This window comes from Podarcis cretensis (genome assembly GCF_951804945.1).
Source record: "Podarcis cretensis genome assembly, chromosome: 17".
Taxonomy (NCBI): Eukaryota; Metazoa; Chordata; class Lepidosauria; order Squamata; family Lacertidae; genus Podarcis; species Podarcis cretensis.
In genome coordinates, this window is record NC_137187.1 from 15,474,873 (window position 1) to 15,491,237 (window position 16,365).

The window sequence follows — 16,365 nt, forward strand, 5'->3', positions numbered from 1 at the left end:
CACAACCAAATGGAAACAATGTCCACCTAAATCATGGTAACATCTAAAATAAAGATACAAAAAAGTTAATACAGTGGTACCTCGGGTTAAGTACTTAATTCGTTCCGGAGGTCTGTTCTTAACCTGAAACTGTTCTTAACCTGAAGCACCACTTTAGCTAATAGGGCCTCCTGCTGCTGCCACGCCACCGGAGCACGATTTCTGTTCTCATCCTGAAGCAAAGTTCTTAACCCGAGGTAATATTTCTGGGTTAGTGGGGTCTGTAACCTGAAGCGTATGTAACCTGAAGCATATGTAACCTGGGGTACCACTGCATAACTAACAGCAACAATGCCCCGCCCCAACAAACACCCCTAAACAGTACCCCAGCCCAAGAGTCTGTTCAGCAGCCTCAGCTTTTGTAGCCAGGTGGAAAAAGGCCTGGAAGGCAAGGAGCAGATCTTCTAGGACTCTCAGCCAAGATGGTCTCCATGATTCATTTCACAATGCAACATTATGTTGCAGTTCCCACTTGTACTCACGATCCCTGTTAGGTGTTTATATCTTCAAGATTTCCAGCCACTCCACAATTCTGCAAACCTGAAGGTTTCCCCTATCATGCTGACAACTCCCTCTTATTTCACAGTAGCATTATGCTTGGCTAGAGGAGAGTTTGGAATTGCCAGATTAAGAAATGGGATCGATAATGGGAGGTTTCATATTAAATAAAATAAAACATAAAAATCTATTTGTATTCTCTTGCCAAATGGTGCTCAGTAACTACTGGTTTAAGGTAAAGGTAAAGGTACCCCTGCCCATACGGGCCAGTCTTGACAGACTCTGGGGTTGTGCGCCCATCTCACTCAAGAGGCCAGGGGCCAGCGCTGTCCGGAGACACTTCCGGGTCACGTGGCCAGCGTGACATCACTGCTCTGGCGAGCCAGAGCCGCACATGGAAACGCCGTTTACCTTCCCGCTGGTAAGCGGTCCCTATTTATCTACTTGCACCCGGAGGTGCTTTCGAACTGCTAGGTTGGCAGGCGCTGGGACCGAGCAGCGGGAGTGCACCCCGCCGCAGGGATTCGAACCGCCGACCTTTCGATCGGCAAGTCCTAGGCGCTGAGGCTTTAACCCACAGCGCCACCTGCGTCCCTTCAGAGAACAGTAAATGCAGAATCCTGAAATACTTCCAGTCCCCAGAGGTTCACTACTAGAACACAGACACCTTTGTGTTACAGGCTGTTCACGTTACATACAGTGGTACCTTGGTTTAAGAATAGCTTAGTTTATGAACAACTTGGATTAAGAACGCTGCAAACCCAGAAGTAGGTGTTTTGGTTTGTGAACTTTGCCTTGGAAGCAGAACACGTTCCGCTTCCTGTTGAGTGTGTTCCATTTGTAAATTGAGTCCCCTGCTGCTATGGGAAAGCACGCCTTGGTTTAAGAATTTCTTGGTTTAAGAACGGATTTCCAGAACAGATTAAGTTCGTAAACCAAGGTACCACTGTATTCTGTTTCTGAACTTCAGGAAGAGTGCCTGTCATCACGCAGTCAAGCCAGTAGAACCCACACTCAAGAGGAAAGGTAGCACCAGACTTGGGACGAACCCCAAGGTTTTAGGGATCTTTTTTACAAAATGGATTCGTAAGAGGGAGACCTCAAAAAAGTCTGATAAGATCTCCATGGCAAGGAATGCAGAAACTGAGCGGGGAAGGTGTGACTAGAATGCAATGGCTGGAAAGGTAGGAGGAAAAAGACATAAAAATGAGACAGAGAACACCATTTCTCCATGTGGATATGTGATTTCCTGGTTCATACTGAGAAGCCATTTTTAGATGCCCCCAAGGAGGAAAGCTGCTTAGAGAAATCAATGGAGAACTCCAAGACTTGAATGTAATGAAATTGAGCACCAGTTGGGTATCCCCAACCCCACCTCCACAAAACAGCAAAGATTAACTTGAAAGAGAATATAGTGGAACCTCGGGTTACATATGCTTCAGGTTACAGACTCCGCTAACCCAGAAATATTACCTCGGGTTAAGAACTTTGCTTCAGGATGTGAACAGAAATCGTGCAGCGCAGCGGCAGCAGGGGGCCCCATTAGCTAAAGTGGTGCTTCAGGTTAAGAACAGTTTCAGGTTAAGAATGGACCTCCACAACGAATTAAGTTCTTAACCCGAGGTACCACTGTACTTCCTGCTCTTTCTAACTCAGGCCTTATTCAGTGTGAAACGTTTGACCCTGCTAAAGCAAATTCCAATGCAAATTCAGTTCATTGTCCCCATACTGCAAGGTGAAATGGATTGTGACTGGTAAAATGAAGGCCAGTGGTATTCAAAAACCCTGCAGTGTTGTCAGCAACCTTTTTCAGCCATGGACCGGTCCACCACCCCTCAGACCATGTGGTGGGCCAGATTATACAGCGGTACCTCGGGATGCGAACGGGATCTGTTCCAGAGCCCCGTTCGCATCCCAAACAGAACCTAAGACGCAACGGCGCGTCTGCGCGTGTGCGGGTCGCGTTTCGCCGTTTCCGCGCATGCGCGTAACGTCATTTTGAGCGTCTGTGCATGCGCGAGCGGCGAAACCCGGAAGTAACGCGCTCCGTTACTTCTGGGTTGCTGCGGAGCACAACTTGAACGCGCTCAACCCAAAGCACATTCAACTCGAGGTATGACTGTATTTGGAAAAAAAATATATGAACAAATTCCTATGTCCCACAAATAACCCAGAGAGGCATTTTAAATAGAAGGACACATTCTACTCATGTAAAAACAGGCTGAATCCTGGACCGTCCTCAGGCCGGATTGAGAAGGTGATTGGGCAGCATCCGGCCCCCGGGCCTTAGTTTGCCTACCCCTGTCCTATGGTGTTTGACCGTTTTGGCATATTAGAGGCTGAGGGACTGCAACAGTCCCACAATTAGACCCAGCACTTTTATTCCCAGATTGCAGGCAGTGCTGAAAGTCTGTGCTACTTTCATTTCTGATTCCCGCTCATTTCTGAAAAATGAATGGGCCCAAGGAAGGAGAGAGTATTTTTCCCTTCCTCCTTCTTGCAGTGAGACTCTGTTGCTGAGAAAATAGGTCATGTTTATTGCCTGCAAAGAGACACATCAAATTGTTTTACATCAGCTCCCTCGAAACAAGGAAGACAAACACATCTCTTAAGAAAATATGAGCCTTTCCAAAGCTCTAACCAAGTTTTCCAAGTGACAGGGCTCTGCCCTATTGCTCATATTGATGCTGTGATGCCTTTTAGATAAATGTGTATTTCAGTTTGTGGGAGTGATGCCCCCCCCCATTAGTGGAGCCTAGTCCACCTCAGTATGTAACCTGAAGCGTATGTAATCCAAGGTACCACTGTATAGTGGTACCTCAGTTTAAGAACAGCACTGTTTACAACTATTCGGTTTAAGAACTCTGCAAAACTGGAAGTAGTGTCCCGGTTTGTGAACTTTACCTCAGTCTAAGAATGGAAGCCAAACGGTGGAAGGGCACCAGCAGGAGGCCTCATTAGGGAAAGCCTCAGTTTAAGAACAGTTTTGGTTTAAGAACAGACTTCCGGAATGAATTAAGTTTGTAAACTGAGGTACCACTGTACCTCCACTAACCCAGACTCCGCTAACCGAGAAATAGTGCTTCAGGTTAAGAACTTTGCTTCAGGATGAGAACAGAAATTGTGCTCCAGCGGCGTGGCAGCAGTGGGAGGCCCCATTAGCTAAAGTGGTGCTTCAGGTTAAGAACAGTTTCAGGTTAAGTATGGACCTCTGGAACGAATTAAGTACTTAACCTGCGGTACCGCTGTACTAGCGGTTTTACTTCTATACCATCCACAATGCCACCACTACAACTGAAGTACTCCCATTTTGCTCTCAGCTGACCCTCCCAATGATCCACAATGCTGAGGAAGAAATTGTTCAATTCCACACCCTTTGGCATTAGAGTGTTGGGCTAGGACCTGGCAGGCCAGGGTTCATACTTCCACTCAGACATAAAGCTCACTGGGTGACCTTTTGGCCAGTCACTGTATCTCAGCCTAAACTACCTCATGGGGTTGTTGTGAGAATAAACTGGAGAGGAGAACCATGTACACCATGGTCCTCAGAGGAAAGGTGGGATATAAGCATAGTAATAACAACTACTAATAAAGTACTAATAAAGGAGTATAAAGAATACACCAACACAACTATTTTAGTCTGAAACAACATGAGTATTTACTCCACAGCTGGGGAAATAGTCACCCTTGGTATTTTGTATCGTCGTACCTCCATTTATGTAACCCCCAGGTTACGTAAAATTTGGATGCGCACGCAGCAAACCCAGATGTATTTTACTGGGTTTTGTCACACATGCATGCACAGAAGCGGTCTACGCATGCACAGAAGTGGTCCTCAGGTTGCAGAAACCTCAGGATCCAACTGTACCTCCGGAATAGATCCCTTAAACAACCGGAGGTACCACTGTAGTTTCCTCCAGTATTGCTTGGATTATCCTGTGGTAACCAAATCCGGGAGCTGATTCACATCTCACTTTTTTCTTTCTTTTTTCCCCTTCACTGGACATACGGTTGTACCTCGGAAGTCGAACGGAATCCATTCCAGAAGTCCGTTCGACTTCCAAAACATTCGAAAACCAAGACGCAGCTTTCAATTGGTTGCAGGAAGCTCCTGTAGCCAATCAGAAGCTGCGTTGGATGTTTGAGTTCCAAAGAACGTTTGCAAACTGGACTACTCACTTCCAGGTTTGTGGCATTTGGGAGCCAAAACGTTAGTCGCAAGGCGTTTGTCAACCAAGGTACGACTGTACTTCCTAAGGTGTTTAACCTCAAATGTGTGAACAGTAAGAGAGGTCAAACTTGTGTTTGCAAACACTTATATGAGATGTGCCCAAGACAGCCAGGATTGGCTTTCTGTCAAATTCTGTGACACACCCAAGTTTGCTATTAGATTATGTGAGTACAGGTCTTGAATTCAGCCAGTATTCAGCAGCGACTTCCAAAGCAAAATATTTGTCTTGGCACCCTCCAGATGCTAGAAACCACAATTCCCAGATGCTAGAAACCACAATTCCCTCCAGATGCTAGAAACCACAATTCCCAGATGCTAGAAACCACAACTGGTCATGCTGGCTAGCGCTGATGGGAGCTGGTCTACAACATCTGAAGGGCACCTCATTGGGTTAACCTGGTTTATTATTTATTACGTTTACATATATACCACCTTTTTCTGAAAGCAGTTCAAAGTAGTGTTCATGGTTCTCCACTCCACAATTTATTCACACGACAACTTAGGTTAGGCTGAGAATAGTGACTGGTGCAAGGTCACCCAGTGAGCTTCAGGGCTGAGTGAGGATTCTAACCCTGGTTTCCCAGGTCTTAGCCCAGGGGTCGGCAACCTAAGGCCCATGGGCCACAAGCGGCCCACGGGGGTCATTTAACTGACCCACAAGCCACCTGCTTGGTGAGTCCTCATGCACTGCGCTAAACTGGTACAGTGCGGGGACTCGCTTTCGTGGCACCGGAAACTGTGTATGCTCAGACACAGATGTTGGAAATGCAATCCGGCCCATGGAGGGATCTCCGCTGGAGTGAACCAGCCCAGGCAAGGTCAACCTTGCCAACCCCTGCTCTAACCACTGCAGCACACTGGCTCTGAACCAAGCTTCAGTCTCCAAGTCTGTTCTTTTACAGCTAGGAAACTGTAACCAGAGGAGCAAGAGATTCCAGGGCAGAGGCCACACGACTCTGAAGCTAGCATGGTTGGACACAGCTGTCATTATATGAATGATGCCCTGGCACTTGGGCCACCACAGCTTGTTTTCTTAAAGAAATTCTCCATGCGAACATAGAGTTAAAAATTTTCACCACACAGTTTTCCTGCTGGTATTCATCAGAAGGTAATGGATGCACTGTTCTTTTAAAAAAAAAATCACTAGGAAATCAGCTGGTTTGATCCTAGAAAACACCAAAAACGGACACAAATCCACAGTGCTGCCTTTCCCAGTGTCCATTGATGCCATGAACTCCACTTTGGCTGACTGTCATGCCCAACTAATGAGGAACCAAAAGAGCAAGGACCGCAAACCTTTCTTTTCACAGGGAGGACCCGGCATGGACCACTTTTCATCTGCTGATACCACAGGGCGGAGCCTCTCCACAGCAGCTTAACACATAAACCGAACCTCTATTTGCAGGCTGTGTGTGAGAGAACCTTCCAAGCAGCCTAATGTTAAGGAAAGGGGGACACACAAACTTCCAAGGACAGATTTCCACAACTGGACTTAGCAGAATGCCATCATAGAGACATATCCAACTCCTGGAACACATCTGCAGCAAAAACCAAAACTTTACTAATATGCAGATTTCTTCCGCCCCCCATGTATCCATTCTAAGCACACTTTTCGACTGTTTCTCATTGAAATCTCATTCCATCTTGAAGCAATATTTTCGCAGCAGGTGTATTTCATCTCCCATCTCAATGTGGGGAGGCCAACTCTGCGCAACAAAGAAATCACACAAGCGAGCCCCATAAGCAGTCAGGTAGACAGAGAGAGAGAGAGAGAGAGAGAGAGAGAGAGAGAGAGAGAGAAAGTCACCTTCGCTGGGATGTGATCATGTGCGGCCCTCGCTTCAAAGCCACGGGGCGCGCACGTATTGTGAACCGCATCACGACAGACCCACAACCACACTCCCGAGCATGGCAAACGCCTCCATGCGCCCCGAGTGCTGCGCACGCCCACCCACACAATCCCACGCGGTGCCCTCCTACTACTCTAGAGGGAGGGGGAATCAATATATATATATATAAAATTATCCTATACATGCTCTACACACACCAACAAGTGCTCTTTGTGTCGCCCTCCTTTCTGGGTTCCTAAACTTGGGGGGGGGGGCTTTCCTAGTGGGACTGGAGAAGGAAAAAAATGCCCACCACACACACGGACCCAGCTCCTGCGCCGAAAAGCCCTCTTTACGTTTCCATGCCTCCTTCCTAGCGATCTGCCACCATAAGCCACCACCTCCTTCTCTCTCATTCCGCAGCCGATACCCCAAGGTTCCCGGAGAAAACCCCCTCTCCCCACGATCCAACCCCCCGTCCTCTGCCTCACCTCGTTCTCCCTCCGTCCGCCTCTCCGTGGCACCGCTATCCGAGCTAGGAGTAGCAAGATCCACGCAAGCTGCCGCCCGGAGACACCCTCTCCATCCAATGCATTATGATCTCGGTCTGCGCGGATATATATTATCTTGACGCGCGTGTGTGCGCGCGAGAGAGAGGGAGAGAGAGCCGAGTTCTTTGGATTGTGAGGACGCCGCTAGTATTCCGTCCACCAGGTCTTGGATCCTCTATTTGTTTCGCAGGAGGAGAAATAGCGAGCGAGGGAAGGAAAGGGGCTTGATGGGGAGGGTGGGAGGAGGAGATCGGCGGTGCGGCTGAGGGGGAGGAGAAGGGGGATCGCGCAGGCGCAGCCGGGAGACCCTAAGCGCCCGCTCGGGCGTGCGTCGCAGCTCCGTTGCGCTTCCCACCTCCTGTGCCCTGGGAGCAGGGGAGGCGCGGCCCTATAGGGGAAGGGGGCGTGGCGTCGTGCGCCCAGGCTGAGGGGTCTCGTCTGGGTTCCTGCACGCCTGGCTCTCGCGCGCTCCTTAGCATCGCCTTGTGCACTGGGGAGTTACCTCCAGCGCTTTTCTTTCTTTCTCTCTCCCTCCCCCGCTTCCTTTTGTGCCAAGCGATGCGCTGTCCCCTTCTCACCTGCTTCCAGGACTTCCCACCCCCATTTGGTAAGGATGCGCGAGACCCTTTCCGGGGAACTGAAATCCCGCTTGCCTTGGCTTTATTCAAAGAGAGATCAGGAGGGAGAGAGGTGTTTCTAAGCGCATGGCACGGCTCAGTGTAAGATTCCGGTTCCGGCTATAGCATGTCTTCCTATAGAAGGCATATATGTATATATATTTAAAGGGGAGGGGATGAAAGTCAACCCTTCAGTGGCGATGGAGAAAGGTTGCTTCCAATTGCTCCCTTCTGGGTCCAATTTTAAGGCCAAATCAGAGGCGCGTACAATGCATCAATTCGCTTTGGAGGAAAGTAGGTTGGGCAATTGCGCAGCTCGGGCTTCTCTAGGGAAAGGCACGTGGGGAGAGTGAATTATGGAGCTTTGTGTGAGCACTTGTTTCTTGGACCGCTAACCTGTGCTGCACGGAAACGCCACATTATCGTGGCTGGCGCGGAGCTTTGTAGTCTCTCATCGTGAAGCATGACAGCGTAGGTTTGCCCCTCTTCCCCTTTAGTTGCTTTCACAAAGGGGTCTTTAACCTTTTCCACAAAAGTTTCTTTAACCCCCGCCCCCCACCCAGCGCCAACAGTGGCACAAGCTTGGGTAGAATTCTTGCAAAGGATACTTACACATTTTTCTCCATTTGGATTTCTCTCTGGAGGTTCCTCCTTGCCTGAAGTTGTTGCAAAAGCATTTTTTAATTTGCTCCAAGAAGGAACAGCAACACACACACACATTTCTGCATAGCTGGTGACCCTGAGGAATCATCTGATTCAGATACAGTGGTACCTCGGGTAAAGAACTTAATTCGTTCTGGAGGTCCATTCTTAACCTGAAAGCGTTCTTAACCTGAGGTACCACTTTAGCTAATGGGGCCTCCCACTGCCGTCACACGATTTCTGTTCTCATCCTGAAGCAAAGTTCTTAACCCAAGGTACTATTTCTGGGTTAGTGGAGTCTGTAACCTGAAGCATCTGTAACCTGAAGCGTCTGTAACCCAAGGTACCACTGTGCTCATGCTTAGTACCAGAGGTCTCTGTATCAGATGCCTAGGTTCCTGCCTTGCTCTTCACCCTGTTTGTTTCATTTCATTTCACATTTATTTTGCACATCGCCTTTCTGGACACAAGGCAGTTTATAAGCCATAGAAACAGCAAAATACACGACAAAGATCACACATCCTCCAGTCCAATACAGAAAAAGTCCTAATAAAAGACTTGTTGCCCCCAGAGCCAGAGGAGCAGAAGATGGTGAACCAGGCATGATCTTCAGGGGTGTCTATGAATTGCCCAGCTAGCTGCCCATGAAGCTGCCCTACTCAGGAGGAGGAGGAAATGCATGCAAGCACCCTCCTGGATCAGGGTCCATCTGAGAGCCTCCAGTTCCTATATAAGATCTTGGACAGAGTTGCATCATTGCTGAAACAGCAGTTCGAGGCTCCCCGTGCCCTGAACTGGGGAAAGGGATGCTGCCTCAAATGGCACATATGCCCACTCCAAAACTGATCTTCACTTTCTCCGAGTGAAATTGGCAGGCAGGCAGAGCAGGAGGTGGGGCACTGCAAACAATAGCGGAACAGAATGGGGGAAATCTGCTCATCTAGCTCTCCAGTTCTCCACTCTGGTTCCTATGGGTGTGAGCGTCGTCAACGTTGCTGGCCTTTACATTCAAAACCTGGTGCCTGTGAAAAGTTATTCATTCATAGGGCAATATCAGGGCCTGTAGGGTTACCGGATGTGCCTTATTCAATTAGTAATAAAAAATAAAATAAAATCCTCTTTTTAAGAGCTGGTTCAGACATGCAAGCACATCACCTGATTACATCAGTGCAGAGGAATCACTTGGTGGATGCAAAGCATTCTATTCAAGGTGCTGGGAGATGCTGTGAATGTTCTCTCTGTGGTTTAGGGTATTTCATGGTTCACACAAGCATGCAAGTCACCACAACAAGACAGCTAAGTGCTATATATGTAAACCAGCCCTGATAATTATAATTCACGTGTGCTCTGTATTTCACTGCCTGTATGCTGCATCTAATCTTTTAATAATTCCACACAGGAACACTGCACAGCTACAATTGCTGCTTATTATGTGCACTGCTTGCCACTCTTTCATTTTCATCTGAATGTGTTGTCTTTGGTAGTGGGGTATTTGATGCATTAGTGCCATTTGTTTATTTTATGTCGACAATTTTATGTAACGCTAAATTATAATGGCCTTTAAGCCGTGCACAAGGAGCGCAATGCAAAAATCAGTTAAAACTATCAAAACAGAATCCAGTTTAAATGCTGCTGGAATAATAATAAAAAGGGGGATCCAGCAGGTGCTGGTGGTTCAGTGGGTAGAGCAGAGGGGGCAGAGCTGTTGGACCTCAGCTAGAAGGGACTTCCGTGAAACTAGTCTCACAATACTGAACACGCAACTCTGGGTGGATCTGAGATGTCTATCCCATTTCTACAGCAAGTCTCCTTGAGCAGTGGCTGGGCCAGAACAGCAGGGGACAATTCCTTGATTAGTTCTGGTTTTTTATGCCACAACCACAGGGAAGCCAATTTGTCCCTGGTACCCATGTCACTTCCTCAAAATTCCAGATTTGCTCCTCGGCCACAGAAGGTTGGTGACCCCTGTCCCAGAGCAAATGAAACAGAAGATGGCCTTCATTAGATCAGTAGATATGAATGGAACATATTATATGCTACAGTCGTACCTTGGAAGTCAGACGGAATCCATTCCCGAAGTCCGTTCAACTTGCAAAACGTTCGGAAACCAAAGCGTGGCTTCTGATTGGCTGCAAGAAGATCCTGCAGCCAATTGGAAGCTGTGGAAGCCCCGTCGGATGTTCGGGTTCCAAAAGAACATTTGCAAACTGGAACAGTCACTTCTGGGTTTGCGGCGTTCGGGAGCCAAAACATCAGAGTAACAAGGTGTTCAGGATCCAAGGTACGCCTTGGGTGCCCCATTATCTTTTGTCAAGCACTGAGTACCCCAGGGCAAAGGTTAAGCAGATGTGTGCAAAAAGTCTGAGCTGCATCGCCCTCTTAGGACCATCTGGCTTGTTTGTGCGCTCCAAGCCAGGCCTTATATGGAGCGCATTCAGACACTCGATTCGAGTTCAGGCAGCAAAACCAGGAAATTTATCAAGCCTCTGGTGGCTTGCCAGACATGCTGATGGGTTGAGTTCAGCTTGGTGGTCACAAACTCTGCAAGCTCCCGAGTATGTGAAGCATTTGGAATGTAAAAGCGTTACATAAATAACAGCCGTATCGCTGTTGATATTAATTCAAGTCTGGTCTTTGGTGCAGTATATCAGAGACGGGTTTTAGCTCATCGGTAGAACCCATGTGTCAGAGAGCTGGCAAGGAAAACAGGTTATCCAGCCATGACATGCTTTGCATGCAAAAGGGGTCCCAGGTTTAATCCCCAGCAATTCCAGTAAGGGATGGGGGGGGGGAACCTGTCTGAAACCTGGGGGAACTGCTGACACTTAGACATAACACTGAGCCGGGTGAACCGATGCTCTGACTGCACTATACAGTGGTACCTCGGGTTACGTACGCTTCAGGTTACAGACACTTCAGGTTACAGACTCTGCTAACCCAGAAATAGTACCTCGGGTTAAGAACTTTGCTTCAGGATGAGAACAGAAATTGTGCTCCGGCGGTGTGGCGACAGTGGGAAGCCCCATTAGCTAAAGTGGTCCCTCAGGTTAAGAACAGTTTCAGGTTAAGAACAGACCTCCGGAATGAATTAAGTACTTAACCCGAGGGACCACTGTACATCTAAAGCAGCCATGGCTTTAGTCATCCCAAAGGATCTTGGGAACTGTAGTTTGTTTCATGTGCTGAGAGATGTTAGGAGACACCTGTTTCCTTATGGAATTACAATTCTCAAGAGTGGTTTAATAGTCAAGCCCTCTTCCCAGGGAATTCTGGGAATTGTAGTTCTGTGAGGGGAACAGGGGTCTCCTAACAGCTCTCAGCACCCTTTACAAACTAAAGTACCCAGGATCCTTTGGAGGAAGCCATGACTCCTTAAAGGTGTGTGATAACGCATTAAATCAGGCATGTCCAAAGTCCTATTTGGGGGCCTAATTGATTTAATCTGGCTCCGGTGGCAGTATATGTCCTGGGGTAAAATCCTAAAAAAAGGTCAGCTACTTCAATCCTAAAAGAAGCTCAACAACTTTGGGGTAAAATTGTAAAAAAACAACAACTCAACAACTTTGGTTGGCCCTCACGCATGTTCACTTCATCAAATCTGGCCCTCTTTGAAAAAAGTTTGGGCACCCTGCATTAAATGTATAGTACAAACAACAAACAGGGCCTCAGGATTAACAACTCCCCACGTTGCCTTTGCTATAATGTTTCTGTTTTATACATGCTTTTGTTTGAACGCATGTAGAGTTCCTTTCTTCTTTCAGTACCCCCCACACACCCATTTTTTGCTTGATTTGTTGTTAAGGAGCTTGCACTGATCCAAAAAGGTCAGGATCTGGCCCTACATTTACCATTTCTCTCACAGATAATTTACAGGTTAGAGCATTACCACTTTGTGTGCGTTATCTTTTTGTCAGACTCAAATCTGCCTACAACCCACACACAAGCTCACTGTTTGTTAACAAGTGAATTGCTTGCAAAAAGGCTTCGTTGTCGATATCAGGCACTGAATGCTCTTGCTCAAGCCGGCCTCTCCATCCACATCCATTCAAGACACCTGAGAAACAAACAAATGGAAGGCTCTTATGAGGGCAGAGGACATTCTTTGTCTGCAATACTATTCACTCTTCTTCTACTCCTTGGTTGGAGTACCTCAGTTCTAGAAACGGCTTTTTGTCATTCCTCCGCCACCGCAAAACATTTCCTATAAGAAGGACGAGTGCCACCATACCTTGTTTTCTCTGATGAAAACAGAGACATTCTATTTAATAATAATAATTTTACTATTTATACCACTACACCACCATTTTCCTGAGAAAACCCTTTAATCCCTATTTTATTTTATTCTTTGGCAGATTTACAAAAAGAAAAACACACACCAATAAATAAATATTAGAATGGGGCAAGATTACACAGGGACACACAAAGCATTTTAATTTTTTTTTAAAAGACTCCTTGCACTCCACTCTGCTCCTCCTTTCTTCCTGCCCAGGGTGGCCCTGCCCCTCAGAGCCTGTGTGGCACGTGCCACAGGGCCTCATCTGTGGTGGCCTCTCCTCCTGCTCTCCAGCAGCTGCTACAAACTGCCCATGGGAGAAGCTTGGCAGCGGCGGCCATTTAGAGGCAATGAGATGCTCCCTCAACGCTTGGGTCAAGTGTCGGCTCATCCTTCTCCCTGAGCTCAGCAGGTAGCACTGCCAGGGGAAATAGGGACATTCTGGGATCAAATCAGAAGCCGAGATGGCTTTTGTAAGTCCGGGATTGTCTCTGGAAAATCTGGACACTTGGAGGGTATGCTTGCAGGTTTCCCACAGGCTACTGTAAGAACAGTTTTTTGGCTTTTGGTGTGACCCAGCAAGACCCTTCTGATGTTCTTATGACAGTATTTTTTGAAATCCCCTCTCCCTTCCCCCTGCCACGTTTGAGTCCATATGGTTGCTGTTTTCAGTTTCCTTATACACCTCACTCCTCTATTTATTAGCCACCTCCTTTATTTTCTAAAGAGGATTAAAAAAAAATAAAAAATCTCATGCAGCAGAAGCAAAGTGGAAGGATAAGGAAGATGGATCTCATGTCTCGGTCCCAAAGGTCTGGATGAGACTGCTTGCTTGCCGTTTCAAGGAAACCCAGCGAGGGAGCAGACTTTTCTTCTTGAAGTGTGGGTGGCCTTGTGTCATTCGCATGAAGAAACAGAAACGGCAAGGGCTATTTTTAGCCTAAAGTAGGCCAGCCAGCCCCAGAAAAAGTTTTACTAGGAAGAATATTTTTTTAAACTGGGGGAGGGGAAAACATGGAGATGGGAAAACGGAGACAGAACGAGAAGCAGAAAAAGAAAGAGACATAACGGAAAGGGGTTCCACATCACAAACACAAGCAGGGTAGAAGGGGAGCCTCTCTAGACAAGCTAGTCTTTGTGTTCTAAGGAACCCAATAAGTAAATATGAAATGCTCCTTCTTTAAACATAGGATTAACTCTCAGAATGGTTACCTTTGCGGGTGGTAATATTTTGCAAAGGAGGCTCCTGTTAACCTTTCTCTAACATACACACATTAAAAAAGAAACTCTGCCTGCCAGATTGTGTTTTTTCAGAGCTCCAAGTGTCCCTATTTTCCAGGGACAATCTCAGGTTTACGTACAGAAGCTGTTCCAGTTTCTGATTTGGTCCCAGACTCCTGCATTTCCTTAGGATGTTCCTATTTTCATTGGAGAAACGTTGGAGGGTATGGAGTTATGTGACCTCCGAGTCAAGGAGATAAGTAACTCTACAACCTTTAGAAGACATCTGAAGGCAGCCCTGTACAGGGAAATTTTTCAATGTCTAATGTTTTATTATACGATATGATACTATAATCTTTATTGTCATTGTCCCATACAGAACAACGAAATTGAAAAGATCTACATTAGATATTCAAAAACCCACAAGCCTGCTATCCCAACCTGGTTAGCCCCTAAAAACTCTGATACCCCATAATTGAATACAATATACTCACATAAAGTCTACCTTACACTGCGTTTAAAACCAAAATCGCATTTGGATAGAAACTGTTTCTCAGGCGGCTAGTCCTAGTCTTTATAACCCTGTACCTTCTTCCAGAAGGCAGAAGCTGAAAGAGATCATTTCCGGGGTGCGCACTATCCTGCTGTTTTTATCTATTATGTTTTATATGAGTTGAAAGCCAAGCTGCCCAGAGTGGCTGGGGCAACCCAGTCAGATGGGCAGGGTATGTATAGGAAAATTATTATTATGATTGAATAGGACACCCCTATTTTCATCAGAGAAATGTTGAAGGGTATGTGTTTCTGGAGATCACAGCTTGTTATAACGAGCAGCACACTGGATTAATTGCCTTTTGTGTGTACGTGTGTGTATTTTAGCCTCATGTTTCTTCAAGTACCAAAATGATGGAGGATTAATAATTAGCAAAGGCCTTGATGATTTATGCTTTACAAGCTGTAATGGCCAATCACATAAATATGCTCTCTGATGTGCAGTATACTCTCTTGAAACAGTTCCCTGCTGGACCGTGATTCAAAGCTTTATGACGTGACTTACAGGAGCAGTTACTGTTTTGTTGTTTGCAGCGGTCATGGAAGTTGGTTTTAGGTGTTTCTACCATTTCCCCACGTAATTGCAGCAAGACCAAGGGCTCGCCCACACTTTTGCTTGTCCCGAGCCTAGAAAGCATAGGTCCGAGTGGTTTTTCCCAGGGAAAACCCGCTCTTTAGTGCTAAATCAGAGCAAACGTCGGTCTGGAGAAGATCAGAATTGCCATTTGCTCCAATAGGTTTACCCCAGGGGAAAGCTGTGGGGCAGAAGAAAGTGTGGATGAGCTCTAATCAGTGCCGGATTTACGTATAAGCTAAACAAGCTATAGCTTAGGGCCCCACTCTCTTGGCCCCCCAAATTTTTTCACTATTAATATATTTCTTCCTAATTGTATTTCAGTTCAACAATTATTTTGATAAAATACATATTCTGTTATGTGCAAATGGCTTTAGATAGTAGATTGATAAATTACCATATAGCGTATATTCAGCACAAAAAACAGTGACAATTTGTTGTTGACAAAGGACAGCTGGACATAGAAAGGGCCCCATTACCTTCAGTAGCTTAGGGCTTCATCAAACCTAAATCTGGCCCTGGCTTTAATACTCAAATGGTGGGGCACCCAGGTAGATACTAGGAGGGGTATGAAGGCAGCCCCCCCCAGTGTCCCTCTTTTCCAGGGACAGCCCCAGATTTACAGAAGCCATCCCAGTTTCTGATTTGATCCCAGAATGTCCTGCTTTTCCTTAGGACGTCCCTAGTTTCATCAGAGAAATGTTGGAGGGTATGGCAGGACGTCCCTAGTTTCATCAGAGAAATGTTGGAGGGTATGGCAGGACGTCCCTATTTTCATTGGATAAATGTTGGTACACTGGCCTAGAGAAAGATAGGAACCTCTGAAGAGCTGCTATTTTGTTCTAGTGATACTTTTAGGAAATGTCCAGTTTCATTCCTCTTCAAATGTCAGCATCCGTTGCATCAAAGACTAGGTCACAGGCAAGAACACATACAACAATGGATGAGAATCCGGGGCCACTTTGGGGATCTCAAAGCATAGGATTCACAAGAGGGGGACTTGTTTTTGAGCAGGGCCAGATCATCTAACAAGTTTTAAAAAGTCTCTGGTCTAGAGCCCACCGTTTTCATAACAGAATTTTTCTTTTTAAAAAATTACTGCTTAAAAGTAACTTTGCTGAACCTGACCTGAGGCTAAAGCTGACAGATGCAATGGCCAACACTTCACTCCATGAAGGCAACGTTGCATAAGAAAAGCAACACTATGGTTTACGAAATATGAGTCATCTATGTGCCTTGATCTGTAGATGAAACAAATTTTTTATTAAGTAGTTCTCCCCCTAAATTCGCACACTGTTTTTCCTGTATGCTCAAGTCGTTATCCTTACAGATGCAGTA

General features: G+C 46.4%; 1 protein-coding gene across 2 annotated transcripts in view; it reads right to left on the reverse strand.

The window, feature by feature from the left end:
- PLPPR1 (phospholipid phosphatase related 1) overlaps nucleotides 1–7,747 on the reverse strand; it is a 115,424-nt gene extending 107,677 nt beyond the window's left edge. Inside the window, exon 1 of one of the 2 annotated variants that reach the window (XM_079959718.1) lies at nucleotides 7,089–7,747. The gene's annotated coding sequence lies outside the window, so the exon portion shown is untranslated. Of the gene's footprint in view, nucleotides 1–6,575; nucleotides 6,689–7,088 lie in introns of those variants that run through there. The other variant, XM_079959719.1, reaches the window with a different exon arrangement.
- Between the last annotated feature and the right edge of the window lie 8,618 nt (nucleotides 7,748–16,365).